This window comes from Pseudophryne corroboree, unplaced genomic scaffold (genome assembly GCF_028390025.1).
Source record: "Pseudophryne corroboree isolate aPseCor3 unplaced genomic scaffold, aPseCor3.hap2 scaffold_1123, whole genome shotgun sequence".
Lineage (NCBI taxonomy): Eukaryota > Metazoa > Chordata > Amphibia > Anura > Myobatrachidae > Pseudophryne > Pseudophryne corroboree.
The window spans coordinates 23,196-41,176 of record NW_026967749.1 but is presented as its reverse complement, the minus strand read 5'-3'; the positions used below and the strand labels follow the sequence as shown (position 1 = coordinate 41,176).

General features: G+C 45.8%; 7 non-coding genes across 7 annotated transcripts; 6 read left to right on the top strand and 1 right to left on the bottom strand.

The window, feature by feature from the left end:
- Positions 1-32: 32 nt before the first annotated feature.
- Positions 33-196, bottom strand: LOC134989752 (U1 spliceosomal RNA). Its single transcript, XR_010194844.1, has one exon. It is a non-coding gene; the product is annotated as a U1 spliceosomal RNA (small nuclear RNA).
- A 6,779-nt stretch (positions 197-6,975) lies between these two features.
- Positions 6,976-7,049, top strand: TRNAN-AUU (transfer RNA asparagine (anticodon AUU)). The gene has a single exon. It is a non-coding gene; the product is annotated as a tRNA-Asn (tRNA).
- A 1,381-nt stretch (positions 7,050-8,430) lies between these two features.
- On the top strand, positions 8,431-8,595 carry LOC134989751 (U1 spliceosomal RNA). Its single transcript, XR_010194843.1, has one exon. It is a non-coding gene; the product is annotated as a U1 spliceosomal RNA (small nuclear RNA).
- A 152-nt stretch (positions 8,596-8,747) lies between these two features.
- Positions 8,748-8,910, top strand: LOC134989780 (U1 spliceosomal RNA). The gene has a single exon (XR_010194865.1). It is a non-coding gene; the product is annotated as a U1 spliceosomal RNA (small nuclear RNA).
- A 674-nt stretch (positions 8,911-9,584) lies between these two features.
- Positions 9,585-9,748, top strand: LOC134989757 (U1 spliceosomal RNA). Its single transcript, XR_010194848.1, has one exon. It is a non-coding gene; the product is annotated as a U1 spliceosomal RNA (small nuclear RNA).
- A 152-nt stretch (positions 9,749-9,900) lies between these two features.
- On the top strand, positions 9,901-10,063 carry LOC134989764 (U1 spliceosomal RNA). Its single transcript, XR_010194855.1, has one exon. It is a non-coding gene; the product is annotated as a U1 spliceosomal RNA (small nuclear RNA).
- A 655-nt stretch (positions 10,064-10,718) lies between these two features.
- Positions 10,719-10,882, top strand: LOC134989742 (U1 spliceosomal RNA). Its single transcript, XR_010194834.1, has one exon. It is a non-coding gene; the product is annotated as a U1 spliceosomal RNA (small nuclear RNA).
- The last annotated feature ends 7,099 nt before the right edge of the window (positions 10,883-17,981 follow it).

Here is a 17,981-nt window from a genome sequence, read left to right as displayed (position 1 = left end):
GACAAAGAAATCTGACTTTTACCAGAGCTGACCAGAGGAAAACACAAACACAGTCCCCCACTACAACAAATAATGCAGTCGAGTTACCCACATTTGGGGAAATCACAGGGGTCAGCATACCCAGAATGCAATGAATGAACCTCACCCTGGGAGAACAATCTTCATGACCATGGTATCTCCTATGCAAAATAAGTATGATTTGGGATAGGGCTGGGGAGGGCCGCTGCTCAGGCACATCTCTGTCAAGTAAAGGAGATTCAACTGAGGCAGCACAAGGGAACTCTCATCTGGGGACAACAACTGCAGGGAGAACACATATTTTCAGATGAACATGGGAGGGAAGAAGGCTGCCTAATACTGAAGCACCCCCAAACAACAAACCAAATGCAACAACTAGTGCAAGCATTCCTGGGGGAAGGCCTGCAGCAGATGGATTTGCATATGGTGATGTCATCCAAGCAGTGGGTCAAAGTTGGCTTCAACCCTCGTCTGCATGTGAAAAGAGAAAAGGGGCGTGCAGGGCATGGCGGCCTTTTGCGGCGCTTGGATGACCCCTAGTCCGCATTAAACACCTCCACCCTCCTTCGGTGTGGGGCTCATGTTGGCTATGCCTCAGCCCCTGAAGCATTCAAGCTGATTTCTTGCAGTAGCTGGGCTCTGTAACAGCTCCAGAGCTGCTCTGTACGGCAAGTAAAAGGGTGTGGGCCCTGCAGCACTACCTGTAGTTTGCATTGTGCATTGGAAGGCACAAAGTAAGCAGACGGGAGAAGTCAGGATAGTGCGCAAGGGCATAGAAGGGAGCAGCTCAAGAAAAGAGAAGTGGAAACAGACAGCAAACTAGGCTGGAGAGAGACCTGAGACAAAGAGATCTGAATTATACGAGAGCCGACCAGGGGAAACACAAATTATGCAGTCAAGTTTCCCACATTTGGGGAAATCGCAGGAGCAGCACACCCAGAGTGCAATGGGTGAGCCTTGCTGTCACGTTTGAATAGAGAAAGGAGGATCACAAATTATATGTGATCTAAGGTGTGGTGATTACCTGCAGGAATAATCACCAATAATGTTTTCAAGTGACTGTATATATATAATTTTGTATTCTTTCAGCCGAGATGTGACAACATGGCTGACATGCAATGTCCTGCATTTGACCCCCATAGGTCCAGGCCAAGAGAGATCTGCAGTCCATTTAAAGTAATCCAAAACTGGGATTGATATTTTAGCTTTTATTTTTACTTAAAGTACAATAACTTTTACCATTTTAATTTGTTTTAATAGTATATTGACAGTATTGTTTTCTTTCAAAAATCCACTTAATTTTCTTTACCCTATTATTAAAATGGTAATTGACAAAAACAAACTACATTGTCACCAGAAGAGCAATACAAAATGTACAAGTGATATATTAAAATCATCTTTCCAGCTTGAATTTCAATGATGCATTGGGGCAACAATTTTGTGAGAAACATCTTCACCCTTAAATAAAGATTTTCTTAATTCCTTACCTGTGTGCTAATTAGATATCACCTTGTTTTCACATTAAACAGACTTCCACATGAGAAAGCAGCATGAGAATGCTTATTAGCCTTTGTCAGTATGTACTTTTGCAAAGTGTCGCTGTGGCGCAATCAGTTAGTGTGTACGGCTATTAACCAAAAGGTTTGTGGTTCAATCCCACCCAGGGATGTAATTGACCTTGTTATCAGATTTTGGTGATCTTTAAGTAGACAAGTCAAAATTTCGAAAACCCCTGTTATGGTGTAGGGTACCTGGCCTTCTTGCTGCAATTGTTCATGCCGTTGGCTTGTGTTCTGTTGAATGCCACGTTCTGCCACGTTCTGCGGCATGCTTAAGGTGTGAGCTGGTAAGATGCTCACCTTAGTTTAACAATAAATCCTTTCCTCGAAATGTCCGTCTCCCTGGGCACAGTTCCTATAACTGGAGTCTGGAGGAGGGGCATAGAGGGAGGAGCCAGTTCACACCCTTTGAAAGTCTTAAAGTGCCCATGTCTCTTGCGGATCCCGTCTATACCCCATGGTTCTTAATGTGACCCCAGCATCCTTTACGGACTAAGAGAAAAGGATGCCTTTGTGTACTATCCTGACTTCTCCTCCCGTCTGCCTACTTTGTGCCTTCCAACGCACAATGCGAACTACAGGTGGTGCTGCAGGGCCCACACCCTTTTACTTGCCTTACAGAGCAGCTCTGGAGCTGTTACAGTGCCCAGCTGCTGCAAGAAATCAGCATGAATGCTTCAGGGGATGGGGCATGGCCAACATGAGCCCCACACCAAAGGAGGGTGGGGGTGTTTAATGCGAACTAGGGGTCATCCAAGCACTGCAAAAGGCCGCCATGCCCTGCATGCCCCTTTTCTCTTTTTATATGCAGATGAGGGTTCCAGCCAACTTTGGCCCACTGCTTGGATGACATCACCGTATGCAAATCCGTCTGCTGCAGACCTTCCCCCAGGAATGCTTGTACTAGTTGTTGGATATGGTTTGATATTTGATGGTGCTTCAGTATTAGGCAGCCTTCCGCCCTCCCATGTTCATCTGAAAAGATGTGGTCTCCCTGCAGTTGTTGTCCCCAGACGAGAGTTCCCTTGTGCTTCCTCAGTTGAATCTCCTTAACTTGACGGGGGAGGGGCTGCCCGAGCTGCCACCCTCCCCAGCCCTATCCCAACTCATACTTATTTTACATATTAGATCTCTTGATCATGAAGATTGTTCTCACAGGGTGAGGTTCATCCATTATATTTTAAAATAGGAAGGTACAAATTACATATTTGAATTGCATCTATGTGCTGGATTCAAATGCCCCCCCCCTTCCTTTCTCAATTGTGCCCGTCAGCAGCTATTCTAAGGTTGCTGCCAATGGGTGTGACACATTAATTTCTTCTGTGGGGTACACTGGACTCCACAAGGATTCACATTGGGGTGTAGAGTAGGATCTTGATCTGAGGCACCAACCGGCTCAAAGCTTTTGACTGTTCCCAAGATGCTCAGCGCATCCTCCTCTATAACCCCGCTTCCATGAACAGGGAGCTCAGTTTGTAGTTGGTGCCTTCAGTAGCAGGCCACTTAACAGGGGCCTGCCTCAGGCAGCCTATTCTTAGCTATTAATTTTGACAAGAAAAGAAGAACTTGTTTTATGAGAATCTACAAGGGCTGCAGCAGGCTAGGTCTAATAGACATCTTTACTGCAGCTTCATCACTCCCAGCGGCGCTGTATACTCCCGTGCCCTGGTTGCTGGGTCACTGCAGCGGAGGCTCCGGTTTCTTCCTAAGGTCAGTCACACACACACCGCCCTTCCGGATCACGAGGCCGCTGATTAAGGGGAGCGTGGCCGTAGGGGGTGGGCCGTGTGCGCACTGGGGTGGACACTGATTACTGGGCAGCCGCTCCACTAGCCACCAGGTACAGTTAAGGAGCACAGGTCTGGGGGGTTTTCTCCTATATTAACCCAATTTTGTACTGCTCGCAGCGCTATGTGATAGGTAATAGGGCCTGATTCAGGTTGGATTGCAATCACAATAAGCAATCCAACTGCAAAAATTGCTAAGAGCATACGCATGTGCCTGCATGCGATCGCCTCTGCCTGTCAATCGGGGCAGGGGGGGAGAGTGGGGTCAGCAACACTCCATTTCCAAGTCAGGGATGGAGCAGTGCGGGGGCAAGGCTTCAAAATGGGGTCTGCAATGGAGGAGACACAGGGGGCGTGGTCACAGCGGCTGTATGACATCACATTCAGCCGCTGTGATCACAAAAATGGTGGCGGCTTCCTGAACGCACATACAGTCTGCACCAGCAGGAGGCTACACCATTGTTTATGATCACGCTGAACTGCAGTGCGACTGCAATTACAGCATGGTCAAGAAGGGAGGTGTCATACTGGGTGGCCATGCCCTGTCACTGTGCAGGAGCCAGCACCGCTTACACACTAGTCCCCGGGTGCAGCCCCCAACCCCCGGGACACCCGGAGCAACAAAATGTAGATTCAGGCCACCAGGCCACGCCCCTACCTATGAAATCATGCCTCCTTTTTACCATTGCGCTGCTTATTTGCACGCACTGCATTACAATCTCCCTCGCCACCTCTCTGGGTGTCACCAGTGATAGTGACACCTCTGCCATGCTTGTAGCAGCTGGTCCAAAGATCTATGCCTCAAGCCCTGAGTGTTTGCCCTTGTGACTTGTTGATCATCATAGCGAAGCAGATGCTTACAGAAAACTGCAGGGGCTTAGATTGAAAATAAAAAAAATTGATGGGTATAAGGTAGAGAGGAGCGGGTTCGGTTCTCCGAGAACCGAATTCCCCACGAACTCCACGTGGTTTACACTGGTCTGAGGCAGGCTCGGTTGTTCCCGCCTGACTCGGAAAACCTGAACAAGGGAAAATGTCATCATCCCGCTGTCGGATTCTCGCGAGATTCGGATATTATATATAGAGCTGCGCGTTGCCGCCATTTTTACTCGTGCATTGAAGAGAGAGCGGAGAGGACGTGGCTATGTTCTCTCAGTGGAAATCTCAATATCAGTGCTCAGTATCAGTGGTTACTTATTGCTGCTCAGTAATACTAGTAGTGTGTCTCTCCTGCTCAGTGTCAGTTCTCAGTAGTATCCTCATCAGTGCTCAGTATCACTGCTCATTGTCTTGTGCTGCATTGTGGTGCTCAGCATACTACAGTACATTACTAATAGTCCAGTGCTGCATCTTGCTGCTCAGTGTCAGTTCTAGTATCCTCATCAGTGCTCACTATCACTGCTCATTGCATTGTGGTGTTCTGTATACTACAGTAATATAGTAACATATAGTAACATAGTTTTTGAGGTTGAATAGAGGCAAATTGCCCATCGTGTTCAACCTGTTTTAAGTTGTGATGATTCTACATACTTGCTGAATAATGTTTTATGACTAGTTAACTACTATAACTCATGTTACCCCCGGATTAACCATGTTGATATTTTAAGTATTATAACCTTGGATAGCTTTTTCATTCAGAAATGTATCCATTCCTTTTTTAAATCCAATTACAGAGTCCGCCATTACCACCTTCCCTGGCAGGGAATTCCACATCCTGATTGCCCTAACAGTGAAGAACCCTTTCCTCCATTGCATTCTGAATTTCCTCCAGTCGCAGCGAGTGACCACGTGTTCTTTTAATAAATAATTCCTCTGATAACTCTTTGTTATGTATCTTTACATATTTGAAGATATTAATAATATCTCCTCTTAGGCACCTCTTTTCTAGTGTATACATATTCAGCCTAGTAAGTCTTGGGTATGGGTGAAGATGTTTCTCACAAAATTGTTGCACCAAAGCATCATTGAAATTCAAGCTGGAAAGATGATTTTAATATATCACTTGTACATTTTGTACTGCTCTTCTGGTGACAATGTAGTTTGTTTTTGTCAATTACCATTTTAATAATAGGGTAAAGAAAATTAAGTGGATTTTTGAAAGAAAACAATACTGTCAATATACTATTAAAACAAATTAAAATGGTAAAAGTTATTGTACTTTAAGTAAAAATAAAAGAGCCAAAATATCAATCCCAGTTTTGGATTACTTTAATTAACAAAAAACAATGCATATAGCAGAGGATAGTTTCAATCTGCCTACCTCTGGGTTATGGGCCCAGCATGCTTCCGTTGCAGTACTCTGCTGCTCATGTAAGTGCAAGAGATCCTGAAGCACTCACTCATCATGGGAAAGTACCAATGTGTTTCTTACAAAAACTCTCCAGATTATTGACTTTTTAAACTTTTTCTAGGAAACGTTCTAGATGAATGCTTATTAGCCTTTGTCAGTATATACTTTTACGAGGTGTCTCTGTGGTGCAATCGGTTAGCATGTTTGGCTATTAACCAAAAGGTTGGTGGTTCAATCCCACCCATGGATGTAATTGACCTTGTGATTAGATTTTGGTAATCTTTAAGTAGACAAGTCAAAATGTCAAACTCCCTTTTATGGTGTAGGGTACCTGGCCTTCTCTGATGTAATCAGAGTTAGATTTGATTAAGTGATTTTATAAAAAACAGCTAGGAAGCACAATTTAGCAGTGGGTTGCAGAGAAAAAAAACTATGCTGGCAGAAAAGTCCAATTGAGTGATTAAACAGCTCTTCATTTTCTGATTTTATGTTTATGCTAACAAATTTGCTCTCTGAAAAGTGTCCACAAAGTAAAGTCTCTGATTAATACCTTTGTAGGAATGGTTTTTCACCTATTACTGAATTAAACTTGCTTCATTGGAAAGGCAGCAAGATGCATCCTCATTTCAATGTCTACTGAAATAATACAGGTTGACACCAGGAAACATAAACGTCACTGCATCCTTGCTGCTTCCTCATGGGGAAGTCTGTTTAATGTGAAAACAAGGTGATATCTAATCAGCACACAGGTAAGGAATTAAGAAAATCTTTCTTTATGGGTGAAGATGTTTCTCACAAAATTGTTGCACCAAAGCATCATTGAAATTCAAGCTGGAATGATGATTTTAATATATCACTTGTACATTTTGTACTGCTCTTCTGGTGACAATGTAGTTTGTTTTTGTCAATTACCATTTTAATAATAGGGTAAAGAAAATTAAGTGGATTTTTGAAAGAAAACAATACTGTCAATATACTATTAAAACAAATTAAAATGGTAAAAGTTATTGTACTTTAAGTAAAAATAAAAGAGCCAAAATATCAATCCCAGTTTTGGATTACTTTAATTAACAAAAAACAATGCATATAGCAGAAGATAGTTTCAATCTGCCTACCTCTGGGTTATGGGCCCAGCATGCTTCCGTTGCAGTACTCTGCTGCTCATGTAAGTGCAAGAGATCCTGAAGCACTCACTCATCATGGGAAAGTAGCAATGTGTTTCTTACAAAAACTCTCCAGATTATTGACTTTTTAAAGTTTTTCTAGGAAACGTTCTAGATGAATGCTTATTAGCCTTTGTCAGAATGGACTTTTACGAGGTGTCTCTGTGGTGCAATCGGTTAGCATGTTTGGCTATTAACCAAAAGGTTGGTGGTTCAATCCCACCCAGGGATGTAATTGACCTTGTGATCAGATTTTGGTGATCTTTAAGTAGACAAGTCAAAATTTCAAACCCCCTCTTATGGTGTAGGGTACCTGGCCTTCTCTGATGTAATCAGAGTTAGATTTGATTAAGTGATTTTATAAAAAACAGCTAGGAAGCACAATTTAGCAGTGGGTTGCAGAGAAAAAAAAATTATGCTGGCAGAAAAGTCCAATTGAGTGATTAAACAGCTCTTCATTTTCTGACTTTATTTTTATGCTAACAAATTTGCTCTCTGAAAAGTGTCCACAAAGCCAAGTCTCTGATTAACACCTTTGTAGGAATGTTTTTTCACCTATTACTGAATTAAACTTGCTACATTGGAAAGGCAGCAAGATGCATCCTCATTTCAATGTCTACTGAAATAATACAGGTTGACACCAGGAAACATAAACGTTACTGCATCCTTGCTGCTTTCTCATGTGGAAGTCTGTTTAATGTGAAAACAAGGTAATATCTAATCAGCACACAGATAAGGAATTAAGAAAATCTTTCTTTATGGGTGAAGATGTTTCTCACAAAATTGTTGTCCCAATGCATCATTGAAATTCAAGATGGAAGATGATTTTAATATATCACTTGTACATTTTGCATTGCTCTTCTGGTGACAGATTTCCCCAAATGTGGGAAACTTGACTGCATAATTTGTGTTTCCCCTGGTCGGCTCTCGTATAATTCAGATCTCTTTGTCTCAGGTCTCTCTCCAGCCTAGTTTGCTGTCTGTTTCCACTTCTCTTTTCTTGAGCTGCTCCCTTCTATGCCCTTGCGCACTATCCTGACTTCTCCCGTCTGCTTACTTTGTGCCTTCCAATGCACAATGCAAACTACAGGTAGTGCTGCAGGGCCCACACCCTTTTACTTGCCGTACAGAGCAGCTCTAGAGCTGTTACAGTGCCCAGCTGCTGCAAGAAATCAGCTTGTATGCTTCAGGGGCTGGGGCATAGCCAACATGAGCCCCACACCGAAGGAGGGTGGAGGTGTTTAATGCGAACTAGGGGTCATCCAAGCGCCGCAAAAGGCCGCCATGCCCTGCACGCCCCTTTTCTCTTTTCATATGCAGACGAGGGTTGAAGCCAACTTTGACCCACTGCTTGGATGACATCACCATATGCAAATCCATCTGCTGCAGGCCTTCCCCCAGGAATGCTTGCACTAGTTGTTGCATTTGGTTTGTTGTTTGGGGGTGCTTCAGTATTAGGCAGCCTTCTTCCCTCCCATGTTCATCTGAAAATATGTGTTCTCCCTGCAGTTGTTGTCCCCAGATGAGAGTTCCCTTGTGCTGCCTCAGTTGAATCTCCTTTACTTGACAGAGATGTGCCTGAGCAGCGGCCCTCCCCAGCCCTATCCCAAATCATACTTATTTTGCATAGGAGATACCATGGTCATGAAGATTGTTCTCCCAGGGTGAGGTTCATTCATTGCATTCTGGGTATGCTGACCCCTGTGATTTCCCCAAATGTGGGTAACTCGACTGCATTATTTGTTGTAGTGGGGGGACTGTGTTTGTGTTTTCCTCTGGTCAGCTCTGGTAAAAGTCAGATTTCTTTGTCTCAGATCTTCCTCTAGCCTTGTTCTTCTTTCGAGAGTTCCCTTGTGCTGCCTCAGTTGGATCTCCTTCACTTGACAGGGGGGTGCCCGAGCAGCGACCCTCCACAGCTCTAGCCCAACTCCTACTTACCTGCCAGGTGAGATACTATGATCATGAAGGTGCTTCTCCCAGGGCAAGGCTCACCCATTGCACTCTGGGTGTGCTGCCCCTGCGATTTCCCCAAATGTGGGAAACTTGACTGCAGAATTTGTGTTTCCCCTGGTCGGCTCTCGTATAATTCAGATCTCTTTGTCTCAGGTCTCTCTACAGCCTAGTTTGCTGTCTGTTTCCACTTCTTTTTTCTTGAGCCCCTCCCTTTTATACCCTTGTGCACTATCCTGACTTCTCCTCCTGTCTGCTTACTTTGTGCCTTCCAATGCACAATGCAAACTACAGGTAGTGCTGCAGGGCCCACACCCTTTTACTTGCCTTACAGAGCAGCTCTGGAGCTGTTACAGTGCCATGCTGCTGCAAGAAATCAGCTTGAATGCTTCAGGGGCTGGGGCATGGCCAACATGAGACCCACACCGAAGGAGGGTGGGGGTGTTTAATGCAAACTAAGGGTCATCCAAGCACCGCAAAAGGCCGCCATGCCCTGCACGCCCCTTTTCTCTTTTCATATGCAGACGAAGGTTGTAGCCAACTTTGACCCACTGCTTGGATGACATCACCATATGCAAATCCATCTGCGGCAGGCCTTCCCCCAGGAATGCTTGCACTAGTTGTTGCATTTGGTTTGTTGTTTGGGGGTGCTTCAGTATTAGGCAGCCTTCTGCCCTCCCATGTTCATCTGAAAATATGTGTTCTCCCTGCAGTTGTTGTCCCCAGATGAGAGTTCCCTTGTGCTGCCTCAGTTGAATCTCCTTTACTTGACAGAGATGTGCCTGAGCAGCGGCCCTCCCCAGCCCTATCCCAAATCATACTTATTTTGCATAGGAGATACCATGGTCATGAAGATTATTCTCCCAGGGTGAGGTTCATTCATTGCATTCTGGGTATGCTGACCCCTGTGATTTCCCCAAATGTGGGTAACTCGACTGCATTATTTGTGGTAGTGGGGGACTGTGTTTGTGTTTTCCTCTGGTCAGCTCTGGTAAAAGTCAGATTTCTTTGTTTCAGATCTTCCTCTAGCCTTGTTCTTCTTTCGAGAGTTCCCTTGTGCTGCCTCAGTTGGATCTCCTTCACTTGACAGGGGGGTGCCCGAGCAGCGACCCTCCCCAGCTCAAGCCCAACTCCTACTTACCTGCCAGGTGAGATACTATGATCATGAAGGTGCTTCTCCCAGGGCAAGGCTCACCCATTGCACTCTGGGTGTGCTGCCCCTGCGATTTCCCCAAATGTGGGAAACTTGACTGCATAATTTGTGTTTCCCCTGGTCGGCTCTCGTATAATTCAGATCTCTTTGTCTCAGGTCTCTCTCCAGCCTAGTTTGCTGTCTGTTTCCACTTCTTTTTTCTTGAGCCCCTCCCTTTTATACCCTTGTGCACTATCCTGACTTCTCCTCCTGTCTGCTTACTTTGTGCCTTCCAATGCACAATGCAAACTACACACCCTTTTACTTGCCTTACAGAGCAGCTCTGGAGCTGTTACAGTGCCAAGCTGCTGTAAGAAATCAGCTTGAATGCTTCAGGGGCTGGGGCATTGTCAACATGAGCCCCACACCGAAGGAGGGTGGGGGTGTTTAATGCGAACTAAGGGTCATCCAAGCGCCGCAAAAGGCCGCCATGCCCTGCATACCCCTTTTCTCTTTTCATATGCAGATGAGGGTTCCAGACAACTTTGGCCCACTGCTTGGATGACATCACCGTATGCAAATCCGTCTTCTGCAGAACTTCCCCCAGGAATGCTTGTACTAGTTGTTGCATTTGGTTTGTTGTTTGGGGGTGCTTCAGTATTAGGCAGCCTTCTGCCCTCCCATGTTCATCTGAAAATATGTGTTCTCCCTGCAGTTGTTGTCCCCAGATGAGAGTTCCCTTGTGCTGCCTCAGTTGAATCTCCTTTACTTGACAGAGATGTGCCTGAGCAGCGGCCCTCCCCAGCCCTATCCCAAATCATACTTATTTTGCATAGGCGATACCATGGTCATGAAGATTGTTCTCCCAGGGTGAGGTTCATTCATTGCATTCTGGGTATGCTGACCCCTGTGATTTCCCCAAATGTGGGAAACTCGACTGCATTATTTGTGGTAGTGGGGGACTGTGTTTGTGCTTTCCTCTGGTCAGCTCTGGTAAAAGTCAGATTTCTTTGTCTCAGATCTTCCTCTAGCCTTGTTCTTCTTTCGAGAGTTCCCTTGTGCTGCCTCAGTTGGATCTCCTTCACTTGACAGGGGGTGCCCGAGCAGCAATCCTCCACAGCTCTGGCCCAACTCCTACTTACCTGCCAGGTGAGATACTATGATCTTCACTGTTAGGGCAATCAGGATGTGGAATTCCCTGCCAGGGAAGGTGGTAATGGCGGACTCTGTAATTGGATTTAAAAAAGGAATGGATACATTTCTGAATGAAAAAGCTATCCAAGGTTATAATACTTAAAATATCAACATGGTTAATCCGGGGGTAACATGAGTTGTAGTAGCTAACTAGTCATAAAACATTATTCAGCAAGTATGTAGAATCATCACAACTTAAAACAGGTTGAACACGATGGGCAATTTGCCTCTATTCAACCTCAAAAACTATGTTACTATATGTTACTATATTACTATGTTACTGTAGTATACAGAACACCACAATGCAATGAGCAGTGATAGTGAGCACTGATGAGGATACTAGAACTGACACTGAGCAGCAAGATGCAGCACTGGACTATTAGTAATGTACTGTAGTATGCTGAGCACAACAATGCAGCACAAGACAATGAGCAGTGATACTGAGCACTGATGAGGATACTACTGAGAACTGACACTGAGCAGGAGAGACACACTACTAGTATTACTGAGCAGCAATAAGTATCCACTGATACTGAGCACTGATATTGAGATTTCCACTGAGAGAACATAGCCACGTCCTCTCCGCTCTCTCTTCAATGCACGAGTAAAAATGGCGGCAACGCGCAGCTCTTTATATGGAATCCGAATCTCGCGAGAATCCGACAGCGGGATGATGACATTTTCCCTTGTTCAGGTTTTCCGAGTCAGGCGGGAACAACCGAGCCTGCCTCGTACCAGTGTAAACCACGTGGAGTTCGTGGGGAATTCGGTTCTCGGAGAACCGAACCCGCTCCTCTCTACCTTATACCCATCAATTTTTTTTATTTTCAATCTAAGCCCCTGCAGTTTTCTGTAAGCATCTGCTTTGCTATGATGATCAACAAGTCACAAGGGCAAACACTCAGGGCTTGAGGCGTAGATCTTAGGACCAGCTGCTACAAGCATGGCAGAGGTGTCACTATCACTGGTGACACCCAGAGAGGTGGCGAGGGAGATTGTAATGCAGTGCGCGCAGATAAGCAGCGCAATGGTAAAAAGGAGGCATGGTTTCATAGGTAGGGGCGTGGCCTGGTGGCCTGAATCTACATTTTGTTGCTCCGGGTGTCCCGGGGGTTGGGGGCTGCACCGGAGACTAGTGTTTGAGCGGTGCTGGCTCCTGCACAGTGACATGGCATGGCCACTAGAGATGTGCACCGGAAATTTTTCGGGTTTTGTGTTTTGGTTTTGGGTTCGGTTCCGCGGCCGTGTTTTGGGTTCGAACGCGTTTTGGCTAAACCTCACCGAATTTTTTTTGTCGGATTCGGGTGTGTTTTGGATTCGGGTGTTTTTTTCAAAAAACCCTAAAAAACAGCTTAAATCATAGAATTTGGGAGTCATTTTGATCCCAAAGTATTATTAACCTCAATAACCATAATTTCCACTCATTTTCAGTCTATTCTTAACACCTCACACCTCACAATATTATTTTTAGTCCTAAAATTTGCACCGAGGTCGCTGGATGACTAAGCTCAGTGACCCAAGTGGCCGACACAAACACCTGGCCCATCTAGGAGTGGCACTGCAGTGTCACGCATGATGGCCCTTCCAAAAAACACTCCCCAAACAGCACATGACGCAAAGAAAAAAAGAGGCGCAATGAGGTAGCTGTGTGACTAAGCTCAGCGACCCAAGTGGCCGACACAAACACCTGGCCCATCTAGGAGTGGCACTGCAGTGTCACGCAGGATGGCCCTTCCAAAAAACACTCCCCAAACAGCACATGACGCAAAGAAAAAAAGAGGTGCAATGAGGTAGCTGTGTGACTAAGCTCAGCGACCCAAGTGGCCGACACAAACACCTGGCCCATCTAGGAGTGGCACTGCAGTGTCACGCAGGATGGCCCTTCCAAAAACACTCCCCAAACAGCACATGACGCAAAGAAAAAAAGAGGCGCAATGAGGTAGCTGTGTGACTAAGCTCAGCGACCCAAGTGGCCGACACAAACACCTGGCCCATCTAGGAGTGGCACTGCAGTGTCACGCAGGATGGCCCTTCCAAAAAACACTCCCCAAACAGCACATGACGCAAAGAAAAAAAGAGGCGCAATGAGGTAGCTGTGTGACTAAGCTCAGCGACCCAAGTGGACGACACAAACACCTGGCCCATCTAGGAGTGTCACTGCAGTGTCACGCAGGATGGCCCTTCCAAAAAACACTCCCCAAACAGCACATGACGCAAAGAAAAAAAGAGGCGCAATGAGGTAGCTGTGTGACTAAGCTCAGCGACCCAAGTGGCCGACACAAACACCTGGCCCATCTAGGAGTGGCACTGCAGTGTCACGCAGGATGGCCCTTCCAAAAAACACTCCCCAAACAGCACATGACGCAAAGAAAAATAAAAGAAAAAAGAGGTGCAAGGTGGAATTGCCTTGGGCCCTCCCACCCACCCTTATGTTGTATAAACAGGACATGCACACTTTAACCAACCCATCATTTCAGTGACAGGGTCTGCCACACGACTGTGACTGAAATGACGGGTTGGTTTGGACCCCCACCAAAAAAGAAGCAATTAATCTCTCCTTGCACAAACTGGCTCTATAGAGGCAAGATGTCCACCTCATCATCATCCTCCGATTCATCACCGTGTACATCCCCCTCCTCACAGATTATCAATTCGTCCCCACTGGAATCCACCATCTCAGCTTCCTGTGTACTTTGTGGAGGCAATTGCTGCTGGTCAATGTCTCCACGGAGAAATTGATTATAATTCATTTTAATGAACATCATCTTCTCCACATTTTCTGGAAGTAACCTCGTACGCCGATTGCTGACAAGGTGAGCGGCGGCACTAAACACTCTTTCGGAGTACACACTTGTGGGAGGGCAACTTAGGTAGAATAAAGCCAGTTTGTGCAAGGGCCTCCAAATTGCCTCTTTTTCCTGCCAGTATACGTACGGACTGTCTGACATGCCTACTTGGATGCGGTCACTCATATAATCCTCCACCATTCTTTCAATGGTGAGAGAATCATATGCAGTGACAGTAGACGACATGTCCGTAATCGTTGGCAGGTCCTTCAGTCCGGACCAGATGTCAGCATCAGCAGTCGCTCCAGACTGCCCTGCATCACCGCCAGCGGGTGGGCTCGGAATTCTGAGCCTTTTCCTCGCACCCCCAATTGCGGGAGAATGTGAAGGAGGAGCTGTTGACCGATCAAGTTCCGCTTGACTTGATAATTTTCTCACCAGCAGGTCTTTGAACCCCTGCAGACTTGTGTCTGCCGGAAAGAGAGATACAACGTAGGTTTTAAATCTAGGATCGAGCACGGTGGCCAAAATGTAGTGCTCTGATTTCAACAGATTGACCACCCGTGAATCCTGGTTAAGCGAATGAAGGGCTCCATCCACAAGTCCCACATGCCTAGCGGAATCGCTCTGTCTTAGCTCCTCCTTCAATGTCTCCAGCTTCTTCTGCAAAAGCCTGATGACGGGAATGACCTGACTCAGGCTGGCAGTGTCTGAACTGACTTCACGTGTGGCAAGTTCAAAAGGTTGCAGAACCTTGCACAACGTTGAAATCATTCTCCACTGCGCTTGAGACAGGTGCATTCCACCTCCTATATCGTGGTCAGATGTATAGGCTTGAATGGCCTTTTGCTGCTCCTCCATCCTCTGAAGCATATAGAGGGTTGAATTCCACCTCGTTACCACTTCTTGCTTCAGATGATGGCAGGGCAGGTTCAGGCGTTTTTGGTGTTGCTCCAGTCTTCTGTACGTGGTGCCTGTACGCCGAAAGTGTCCCGCAATTCTTGTGGCCACCGACAGCATCTCTTGCACGCCCCTGTCGTTTTTTAAATAATTCTGCACCACCAAATTCAAGGTATGTGCAAAACATGGGACGTGCTGGAATTTGCCCAGATATAATGCACGCACAATATTGCTGGCGTTGTCCGATGCCACAAATCCACAGGAGAGTCCAATTGGGGTAAGCCATTCTGTGATGATCTTCCTTAGTTGCCGTAAGAGGTTTTCAGCTGTGTGCGTATTCTGGAAAGCGGTGATACAAAGCGTAGCCTGCCTAGGAAAGAGTTGGCGTTTGCGAGATGCTGCTACTGGTGCCGCCGCTGCTGTTCTTGCGGCGGGAGTCAATACATCTACCCAGTGGGCTGTCACAGTCATATAGTCCTGAGTCTGCCCTGCTCCACTTGTCCACATATCCGTGGTTAAGTGGACATTGGGTACAACTGCATTTTTTAGGACACTGGTGAGTCTTTTTCTGAGGTCTGTGTACATTTTCGGTATCGCCTGCCTAGAGAAATGGAACCTAGATGGTATTTGGTACCGGGGACACAGTACCTCAATCAAGTCTATAGTTGGCTCTGAAGTAATGATGGATACCGGAACCACGTTTCTCACTGCCCAGGATGCCAAGGCCTCAGTTATCCGCTTTGCAGCAGGATGACTGCTGTGATATTTCATCTTCCTTGCAAAGGACTGTTGGACAGTCAATTGCTTGGTGGAAGTAGTAAAAGTGGTCTTACGACTTCCCCTCTGGGATGACCATCGACTCCCAGCAGCAACAACAGCAGCGCCAGCAGCAGTAGGCGTTACACTCAAGGATGCATCGGAGGAATCCCAGGCAGGAGAGAACTCGTCAGAATTGCCAGTGACATGGCCTGCAGGACTATTGGCATTCCTGGGGAAGGAGGAAATTGACACTGAGGGAGTTGGTGGGGTGGTTTGCGTGAGCTTGGTTACAAGAGGAAGGGATTTACTGGTCAGTGGACTGCTTCCGCTGTCGCCCAAAGTTTTTGAACTTGTCACTGACTTATGATGAATGCGCTGCAGGTGACGTATAAGGGAGGATGTTCCGAGGTGGTTAACGTCCTTACCCCTACTTATTACAGCTTGACAAAGGCAACACACGGCTTGACACCTGTTGTCCGCATTTCTGTTGAAATACTTCCACACCGAAGAGCTGATTTTTTTGGTATTTTCACCAGGCATGTCAATGGCCATATTCCTCCCACGGACAACAGGTGTCTCGCCGGGTGCCTGACTTAAACAAACCACCTCACCATCAGAATCCTCCTTGTCAATTTCCTCCCCAGCGCCAGCAACACCCATATCCTCCTCATCCTGGTGTACTTCAACACTGACATCTTCAATCTGACTATCAGGAACTGGACTGCGGGTGCTCCTTCCAGCACTTGCAGGGGGCGTGCAAATGGTGGAAGGTGCATGCTCTTCACGTCCAGTGTTGGGAAGGTCAGGCATCGCAACCGACACAATTGGACTCTCCTTGTGGATTTGTGATTTTGAAGAACGCACAGTTCTTTGCTGTGCTTTTGCCAGCTTAAGTCTTTTCATTTTTCTAGCGAGAGGCTGAGTGCTTCCATCCTCATGTGAAGCTGAACCACTAGCCATGAACATAGGCCAGGGCCTCAGCCGTTCCTTGCCACTCCGTGTGGTAAATGGCATATTGGCAAGTTTACGCTTCTCCTCCGACGATTTTTATTTAGATTTTTGAGTCCTTTTTTTACTGATCTTTTGTGTTTTGGATTTTACATGCTCTGTACTATGACATTGGGCATCGGCCTTGGCAGACGACGTTGATGGAATTTCATCGTCTCGGCCATGACTAGTGGCAGCAGCTTCAGCACGAGGTGGAAGTGGATCTTGATCTTTCCCTATTTTTGGAACCTCAACATTTTTGTTCTCCATATTTTAATAGGCACAACTAAAAGGCACCTCAGGTAAACAATGGAGATGGATGGATACTAGTATACTTATGGATGACGAGTGACTGACGACACAGAGGTAGCTACAGCCGTGGACTACCGTACTGCGTCTGCTAGTATAGAGATGATAATTAATGATATAAAAAAATATATATATAACTACTGTAGGTATATATAATATAATGACGGACCTGGTGGACACTGTCAGCAGACTGCTAAACTACTAGTATGAAGAAGATAGAAAAAAACTTCCACCACAGGTAGGTAGGTATACAATTATGGACGAGCACTGACGACACAGAGATAGCCACAGCCGTGGCCTACCGTACTGCGTCTGCTAGTATAGAGATGATAATTAATGATATAAAAAAATATATATATAACTACTGTAGGTATATATAATATAATGATGGACCTGGTGGACACTGTCAGCAGACTGCTAAACTACTAGTATGAAGAAGATAGAAAAAAAACCCCACCACAGTTAGGTATACAATTATGGACGAGTGACGACACAGAGGTAGGTACAGCCGTGAACTACCGTACTGCGTCTGCTAGTATAGATAATATACTAAATATATTACTACTGTAGGTATATAATATAATGACGGACCTGGTGGACACTGTCAGCAGACTCCTAAACTACTAGTATGAAGAAGATAGAAAAAAAAACCCCACCACAGGTAGGTATACAATTATGGACGAGCACTGACGACACAGAGGTAGGTACAGCCGTGGACTACCGTACTGCGTCTGCTAGTATAGATAATATAATAAATATATTACTACTGTAGGTATATAATATAATGACGGACCTGGTGGACACTGTCAGCAGACTGCTAAACTACTAGTATGAAGAAGATAAAAAAAAAACCCCACCACAGGTAGGTAGGTATACAATTATGGACGAGCACTGACGACACAGAGATAGCCACAGCCGTGGACTACCATACTGCGTCTGCTAGTATAGATAATATAATAAATATATTACTACTGTAGGTATATAATATAATGATGGACCTGGTGGACACTGTCAGTAGACTCCTAAACTACTAGTATGAAGAAGATAGAAAAAAAAAAACCACCACAGGTAGGTAGGTATACAATTATGGACGAGCACTGACGACACAGAGATAGCCACAGCCGTGGACTACCGTACTGCGTCTGCT